Below are 8,544 nucleotides of genomic sequence, written 5' to 3' on the forward strand. Positions count from 1 at the left end.
AGCAGCCTCATCCACGCTTGCAGCAGCAGTTTCATCCATGCCGCCACCTGCTGCAGCGCCTCCGTCTGCATCCTCCACGCCGTCGCCTGGTCCGGATTCAGCATCCTCAGCGTCGCCTGGTCCAGCGCATGCTTCGGCTTCATCCGCTTCACCTGGTCCAGCCACTGCTTCATCCTCGCCTGGTCCAGCCTCCGTGTCTTCATCCTCGCCTGGTCCAGCCTCCGCATCACCTGCAGTGGCCTCCTCTTCAGCATCCTCATCAGCTGCTTTGCCTGGTCCAGCTTCAGCATCCTCATCAGCTGCTTTGCCTGGTCCAGCTTCAGCATCCTCATCAGCTGCTTTGCCTGGTCCAGCTTCAGCATCCTCATCAGCTGCTTTGCCTGGTCCAGCTTCAGCATCCTCATCAGCTGCTTTGCCTGGTCCAGCCTCTGCATCCTCATCAGCTGCTTTGCCTGGTCCAGCCTCTGCATCCTCATCAGCTGCCTTGCCTGGTCCAGCCTCTGCATCCTCATCAGCTGCCTTGCCTGGTCCAGCCTCTGCATCCTCATCAGCTGCTTTGCCTGGTCCAGCCTCTGCATCATCGTCTGGTCCAGCCTCTGCATCATCGTCTGGTCCAGCCTCTGCATCATCGTCTGGTCCAGCCTCTGCATCATCGTCTGGTCCAGCCTCTGCATCATCGTCTGGTCCAGCCTCTGCATCATCGTCTGGTCCAGCCTCTGCATCATCGTCTGGTCCAGCCTCTGCATCATCGTCTGGTCCAGCCTCTGCATCATCGTCTGGTCCAGCCTCTGCATCATCGTCTGGTCCAGCCTCTGCATCATCGTCTGGTCCAGCCTCTGCATCATCGTCTGGTCCAGCCTCCGCTTCAGCTTCCGCCTCGTCTGGTCCAGCCTCCGCTTCACCTGGGGCTGCAGGGGCCACGCAGCCTTCAGGTCCCCTACTACCACCTCCACATCGTCGGTCATCTGCCTGGCCGCCTGTTGGGCATCTCCGCCACCGTGGACGCCCTCCTGAACGCCGCCACTGCCTTCCACGTGGCCGGCCTCCGGACCTGTTTCCACGCCGCTGTTGCCGTCCGCACGGTCGGCCCCCAGAACTGTTTCCATGCCGCTGTTGCCGTCCGCACGGTCGGCCCCCAGAACTGTTTCCATGCCGCTGTTGCCGTCCGCACGGTCGGCCCCCAGAACTGTTTCCACGCCACTGCCTACTGCGTGGCCGGCATCCGGACCTGCCCCGTTGCCATTCGCATGGTCGGCTTCCTGAACTTGACCATCTGGGCCTTTTTGGACTCTGTCCCTCCGTCCTGGGCCCCCTCCGCCCGCCCTGGTCGGGTTGTTTTCTGTTTTGTTTTGGTCCGTTTTTTTTTTTCGTTTCTGCTGGGCTGTCTGGTGCCAGCCCTTGAGGGGGGGGTACTGTCATGGTCCTGGGTCGGTGACCCAGCGCTTTTAGTTATCATTTTCCAGTTTATGATGATGATGATGATGATTATTATTGTTTGAGTTCTGTGTGTTATATTTGGTCTGCCTTTGAGTCTGCGTCTGTATCTGTCTGTCTATGGTGTCTCCCCATCTGTTTGTGAATCTGTCTGTTTAGTTCAATGTCTTGTCTGGTTCCATGTATCTGAGTTTCCTGTTTTATTGTGAAGGTCCGTGTCATATGTGAGTGTGATCAGTTTACGTTTCCCCTGTCCCGTCAGCCCAGATTTCTCCCAGCTGTGTTGCCCTCCTGTCTCGCATCCCCTGATTACTGGTGTGTGTATTTAAGCCCTGTGTGTTCTCCGGCCTGTTGCCGGTTCGTCTGTGTTACTTCGTGTCAGTCTGCGTTGCCCTGCGTGCCACAGTGTCCTGTTCCTCGTCTGCGTCTCTCTACTTTTCATCCCCTTTGTTGTATGCTCCCAGGTCTGTTATTTTTAGTTCTCCCAGTTTAGGTGTCTTCAGTTATTTGTCATGCTCCACTGCTTGTTTGCCACTACACCTTTGTAAATAAACCTCACCAGTATTTCATCCACTGCCTGCATCTTGGGTCCTGCTTCCTCCACACCACACGGCTCGCCTTACCAGCCGTGACAGTTATATTTCTTTAAGAGCTCAAAATGTGTTCATTACATAAATCAAATGTAATTTTCTCTGTAGCACTTCATGGATTTCATAAGCAACACACTGTAGTTGTTCACACAAAGCATAAAGGTAAAAACAATATACACAGTGTTATCTTCATTTTAGATGTCACAAAGTATTTGCGGCTCCCAGTGTTTTCCCGAACCCTGACCCTTTGCGTGGAAACCGGGTCCAAAAGGCTCTTTGGGTGTTAAAGGTTGCTGACCCCTGCACTAGGCCCAACTGACACATATATTTGATTCCAAATACAAAAAATAATGTGTAACCTGCTGGAAGAATGTAGGAGGTTGAGACAGGATCTCAACACTTGGTGTCTGCAACAAAAGACAACAATATGTGGGCCGATCGTGGCTCAAGAGTTGGCAGCTCGTCTTGTAATCGGAAGGTTGCCGGTTCGAGCCCCGGCTTGGACAGTCTCGGTCGTTGTGTCCTTGGGCAAAAAAGCACTTTGGGGTCCTTAGGGACGAGTAAAGCGCTCTACAAATACAGGCCATGTAATGGCAGAAACATTCTCTAGTGTAAATCCTGACTAGTTCATTAACTACAGATCAGTTTCAGTGAACATTATTCACAGAGGGATCTGAGTTCCTTATACCAGACTCTACAGAAACTGTAACACTGTACAGCTCTGCGACCCAACAATATGACAACAATGTAACACACACTAGAATCATCAAATAAAGCCCCACTAACCACTAGAACTAACTAACTAGCACTGGACACTTGCATATTAGAGATTTCTACCACCATAGGAGGCGAGATATCATCCTTGAACCAGAGCATCCAGCCCTCAATTTCGGACATAAAAAGCGACGTGGCCAGGCATGATAACACTTTGACTGAACTGCAGGACTGTGCCTCGAACCACTCTGACACCATCGCCACTCTCCAGGCCACTGTGGAGCGTTTGTCTGCGGAGGTAAAGAAGTTAGATGAGAGATGTGGAGCTCTTGAGGCACTCCAGGAGGAATAATTTAAGAACTGCAGGAATACCAGAAGGCACAGAGGGACCCAAGATGACTGAGTTGGTTCACACCTGTTGGCGGAGGCGCTATCTCTCGAGGAGAAGCCACTCATCGATCGAGCACATAGAGCGAATCGCCAGCGTCCCAAACAAAGTCATCTTCCTCGGCCCATCATCTTGAGATTGCACTACTACCACATTGGTGAGGAAATTCTGCTGAAAGCTGCAGAGAACAAGAACCTGATGTATAAGGGTTTTTAAAATAAACATCCTCCCAGATTTCCCTCCCTCTGTTGGAAACGCAGAGCCGCATTTGCAAATATGAGAGGAAGACTACGTGGGATGACCGGCGTCAGGTACAGACTGCTATACCCTGCAAAGCTGTTAGTGACCCATGGTGATGTGAGGAAAAGCTTTACCGATCCCAAAGAGACCGTAGACTACGCGGAGAAGCACCTCTCCCACCCACCTTCAAATGTATTAAAAGCAAGGATATATCTATATGTCTAACGCTGACACAGCACTGTGTTTCTTCTTTTCCCTTTATATTCCATGTAAAGGTGAATATGGAGCGTTTATGGAGCTCGTTTATTGACCAGCTGTCAGTTAGAAGGTAAGAGTTACTAGGTTAACAGAGGTTAGCAGTAACAGTACGGGGAAGTATATTGTGTTGTTCTTTTGTTGGTTTTTATTTTATCCTACTTTACTTTGTTATTTTGATTTTACCTGTTGTGAGTGCTTCCCGTAATTCTCCTTTTTCTTGCGCCGCTGCGGCCAGAGTTCACAACATTACATATTTTTGTATCTATAAACAGGAAGCTGACACTCTCCAGACTTTATCAAAGGTGTGAGCGTCACAGCAGAGGCCTTTGTGTCAACGTAGCTGAAGACAAAACACAGAAACACATGAAGGAGATTTTCCTTGCCTGGATTTTATACAAATATTCTGCAGTACATCAAAAATGAAAGAAAACCATTAGTCAACATATGAACATCACCTCTGAAGTTACAGAGCTTTGATTGGAGACACAGCTGAGCGTTTTGCATTTTGCATAATTAATTACATAATTAATTATGTAACCATAATTAAATGGTTACATCATCTTTAAAGTCCCCAGAGATCAGGAAAAGGGCCTGAGGGTGCTGTGTTTGGAGTCTGCTGGTTACAGTGTGCAGGACCTCACAGGCTGCTGCAGCGTTAGCAGAGGGCGGGACATACACAGCTATCATAATCACGTGTGTAAACTCTCGTGGTAGATAGTACGGTCTCATGCTAACCGCTAGCAGCTCAATGTCCTTACAGCGTAGCGTCTCTTTGATAGAGAAATGCCCAGAGTTACACCATCTATCGTTCACAAACACAGCCAGACCCCCTCCTCCCTTCTTACCACTCTCCGCTGTTCTGTCATAAGAGGCTCAGCAGCTAAAGCAGCACACCTGGGTCTCCCAGCCTATTAAAAGCAGCCCTTTGCTTCACCTGCTTCACTAAACATTATTATTTTAAGCAGAGTGGTGTGATTCATGTAGGCATTGCTGTGTGACAGGATGACTTTTCTTGCACACCCACCAAATGAGGGCGCACATGCTTCCACGCCCACTGGTGACTGCACACATCCTTTCAAGGAAGCATTTCATTCATCCCTAACAAATGGAACAAAACACTGTGCAGCGTGTTCAGGTTTGAACGTGGCCCTGGCCTCTCTCTGCATCCACCTGGCACATGCAACACACATCCACTCCCTGCTGAGCTGCTTGTATTTGATGTGTTGAAGTTTTGGTAAAGTTTGAATAAATTCCACTTTATTTATAGGAACATTTCATCTGTGGACTCCTGCTTCCCCTCTCCTTGAGCCAGTTTGTGACGGGAACATGACATAAGAAAAGTAATTTATCCCTTTTTGATTCTGTGTATCTGGCGCTCATCCAGTGAGTTCACACTTGGCAGAAACAGACTGAATTTGTCTGGAGAACTTTGGCTTCAGCCAAGTTAGATAAACACACTGTGTCTCTGTCAAAACAGCAGTGTAGTTGTGGCACCCCTGTGAGGGAATGACCACATGAATATTATTTTGTGTAAAACACTCATGTAACGGGACATTTTTCATTGCTATATGTATTTATTTTCAGTTTCTTTAAGAGGATAGAAAATCCATGTAACAGGGATTCATTTTATGTTAGAAAGCAGTGAGGGCGGAACTTTGGTGCTTGCTCCGGGGTTTCGGGGAGCAGTAAGTGGAGCCCACCTTCCGCTGCTTCCTCAGACACGTTCTGGAGGAAAGCAGAGACGCATCGTGTCTTCCTTACTCTGCTCTTCACCTGCTTTTACAGGTCGGTACACGGTGCTCGCACCGAAAATGTTGTTTATTGTCACCATGGTTACCCACGTTAATGTGAATGGGAGAGTTAAGGCGGTCCGCCAAAGTTATTTATATGTAAACACGGGAGAAAACCAGAGGAGTGTCCCGCGCGACCGCACCGCGAGCCCGCTCGTTAGGTGGAGCGCTCGTGAAGCAGAGTCAGTGCGCTCCTATGCTCTGTGCAAACGTGTTGTAATGCTCCAATCAAATCAGTTCTGTGAGATGTGAATGTTAATAGTTCTGTTAAAGTGACTGAGTAGATTAGCTAGTGTAACACAAGCACTCTGAGCAACTCTGTGTAGCTAACAGAGGCATTCATGGGTTGATTCAACAAGCTGTGTTTCATGATGCACTAAATAGTGATTTTGCCAGTAAATTACTGGAGGGAACAAATGTAATGTATTTACCAATGCTGTTATTGAATAGAACTGTTTAGCCAGTAAGACACTGCAGAAGACAATGTGATGTGTTTATTGATATGATAAAAGGATGTAGCTGTTATGGAAAGAAGTGTGAACTTGAGAAACTGAACCAGTTAAAAAGAGTATATTTCACTGATGTTGTGAAATAAGTAAATGTCATTGATGTGAATGAGGAACCAGCTGAACAGTATATTGAAAGCTCATGTTTAGTGTTTTATAGCATTTATTTGTGTGAAATAAATCAGACTCAGACACGTTCTGGAGGAAAGCAGAGACGCATCGTGTCTTCCTTACTCTGCTCTTCACCTGCTTTTACAGGTAACATATTTGTCATCGAGGTCTTCATCCTTGGGACCCGTAACATAGTAACTTCTTCATTGTTATACTTCTATAGTTTTCCCATTTTGTGAGCTGTGGATGTGGAAAGTGTCTCAGTGACACATCCACATGAAAACGGCGTTACCTTCGTTCATTTGCACTAGGGCTGGGCAAAACGATTATTTTCCTAATCGATGAATCTAGCGATTAATTTTTCGATGCATCGATTAATCTAACGATTCATTTTTCAATCCGATTCGATTTCGATTCGATTCGATTAACGATTTTTTCCCCATTATTTGACTTGTATAGCAATTTCACATTTATTAATTTATGTATATAAATGAAAAACACAAATCTATTCATTTGAAGACCTTTTAATAAAAAATAAAAAAATTGCAAAATAAAGTTGTAGAGGTCGTACAATCAATACAATAGAGATAGCATTTATCAAGAAATGAAATGTGCAAACATATATAAAATTAAGGAAAAGTTAACAAAACATTTCAAATAAATAGCAACAATGGTGTCTTTAAACAAACAAAATGTAATATTCACTTTGCTTTCTGCCAAAAAGTGCTCTTCCTTCACAAAACAAAATCCACAATAACATTGTACTACAATCTTCTGTTTTTAACAAAAAATTAAATGTTTTGCAAAACAAATATAACAAAGGAAATCATAGCAAAAAATTAATAATATACAAACAGCAGCAATGGCGTCTTTGAACAAATAATGAAATGACAAGTTTCCCCTAAGTAGGACTCTGTGACCAGACTTGTCCAAGCATCAGTGGTAAGGGAGATTTTGGATGTGGCTTTTTTTAGTTCATTCCTTAGTTTCTCCACTGAAGTTTCATACTTTCTCTCCATCATGCTTGTAAAATGACGCCTAGACAGCAGAGTGTAACCTGGTTGGAAAGTGGTCAGCATTTCTTTGAATCCCTCACCCACAGCAAGTGGTCTCTTGTCTTTTAAAATCATAGCTAAGACGCTCTCAGTAAGTACAGCCACCTCCTGGGGGGTGCATGGTGTACTTCTTCTCTGACAGTAGTCCTCCAGACTTTTCTGTTTATTCCTGAAATCATAAATCACACACAGCACACAGATGAATTCGAATAATTACAAAATAATTATATGGAAAGCATAATATCAAAATAATTTGATAAGGATCTGGTTGAGCTAGATAGATAGATAGATAGATAGATAGATACACACATACTGTTATGCCATGTGCTTTCATAGCATAACAGTAAGAGGTTAATAATAATCCCCAATGTTGAACATATGATATGCAGTAATCATGATGGCTGGAAAAGATAATGTTTAAACAGCCATAGCTGATGGCACCTTTACTGGTGCACTGCTTTCTAGTCATTAGATGGCATAACTTTGACTTATAAGATCAAGCTGGAGAAGCATAATGTATAAAAACAGCGTTCAAATAGGATGAAACACATTAAATTTGACAAATCAAGAGTTCATTGTCATTTTGCTTTTGCAAGCACTTTAACAATGTTGTAACAGTGTCCACGACGGCTACGTTTAGCAGGTGGTGCATTATCCTTGTTAACATTTCTCCTGCGGCCAATTCGCTGTCTCACATTTTTGTCTTTCGCCGATTCTGATAATCAGCCTGCGTGCATTCAGACTCATTTTGCCAGCATGGGCCACAAAAAAAAAACCAATAACAACAGCAGCTGCTATATGTTACTGCTCAGCAGCTTAAATGAGTTTTGCATTTACGGAGGTTGGGTGTTTATCTGTGTCTATGAGTGAGTGTACGTCTACGTGGGGGGGGGGGGGGGCGGTCTGGATGAATTAACGGGTAAAAACTAGCGTTAGTAAAAAAGTTGAAAACTTACGGTGGTTTGTCCTTTGCAGAAGCTGCTCCTGGATGCCGTCGTTTGGGGTGCTGGTGCATAGCCGTCGTGCTTTTATGATAGGCCATTTCCACCTCACAAAGCCGGCAAACGACTGAATCACTTCCTTTTCTGTTAAAATATCCCCATACTGTAGAACTGCGTGTTCGGGTGGAGTGATTTAAGTTGACTGCAACTGCCTCACTCATGATTCCGCTACTCGCTGCCGCCATGTCTTTTTTTGAAAGTGACGACGCATCGACGCAGATTTTTTTACGTCGACGTATTTTTTGCGTCGACGTAATCGATTACGTCGACGCGTTGTCCCAGCCCTAATTTGCACGTCAAATGAACGAGCTGTTTGGACTTTAACGTCACAGCTGATGCTTCGATACTCGAACTCAAGAGTTCAGCTTCCACTCAGAGGTACAAGTACACACAGCAAAGATAAACGTGTACACAAGGTGGAACCCACAAGTGCACAGCTCCAACCAGAGATGGGCAG

The 8,544-nt window shown here is 45.5% G+C and overlaps 1 protein-coding gene and 1 long non-coding RNA gene across 1 annotated transcript; one reads left to right on the top strand and one right to left on the bottom strand.

The window, feature by feature from the left end:
- The window catches only part of LOC146679781 (protein NLRC3-like), a 320,608-nt gene that overhangs the window by 218,624 nt on the left and 93,440 nt on the right, over positions 1–8,544 (top strand).
- On the bottom strand, positions 6,540–8,376 carry LOC146679784 (uncharacterized). The gene is made up of 2 exons (XR_014918510.1): positions 8,043–8,376; positions 6,540–7,255 (listed from the first exon to the last, which is right to left on the bottom strand). It is a non-coding gene; the product is annotated as an uncharacterized LOC146679784 (long non-coding RNA).

This window comes from Copadichromis virginalis, unplaced genomic scaffold, assembly GCF_057382275.1.
Source record: "Copadichromis virginalis isolate Kocher_CV1m ecotype Utaka unplaced genomic scaffold, C_Virginalis_male_GT1.1 unmapped_scaffold_1, whole genome shotgun sequence".
NCBI classification, from domain to species: domain Eukaryota; kingdom Metazoa; phylum Chordata; class Actinopteri; order Cichliformes; family Cichlidae; genus Copadichromis; species Copadichromis virginalis.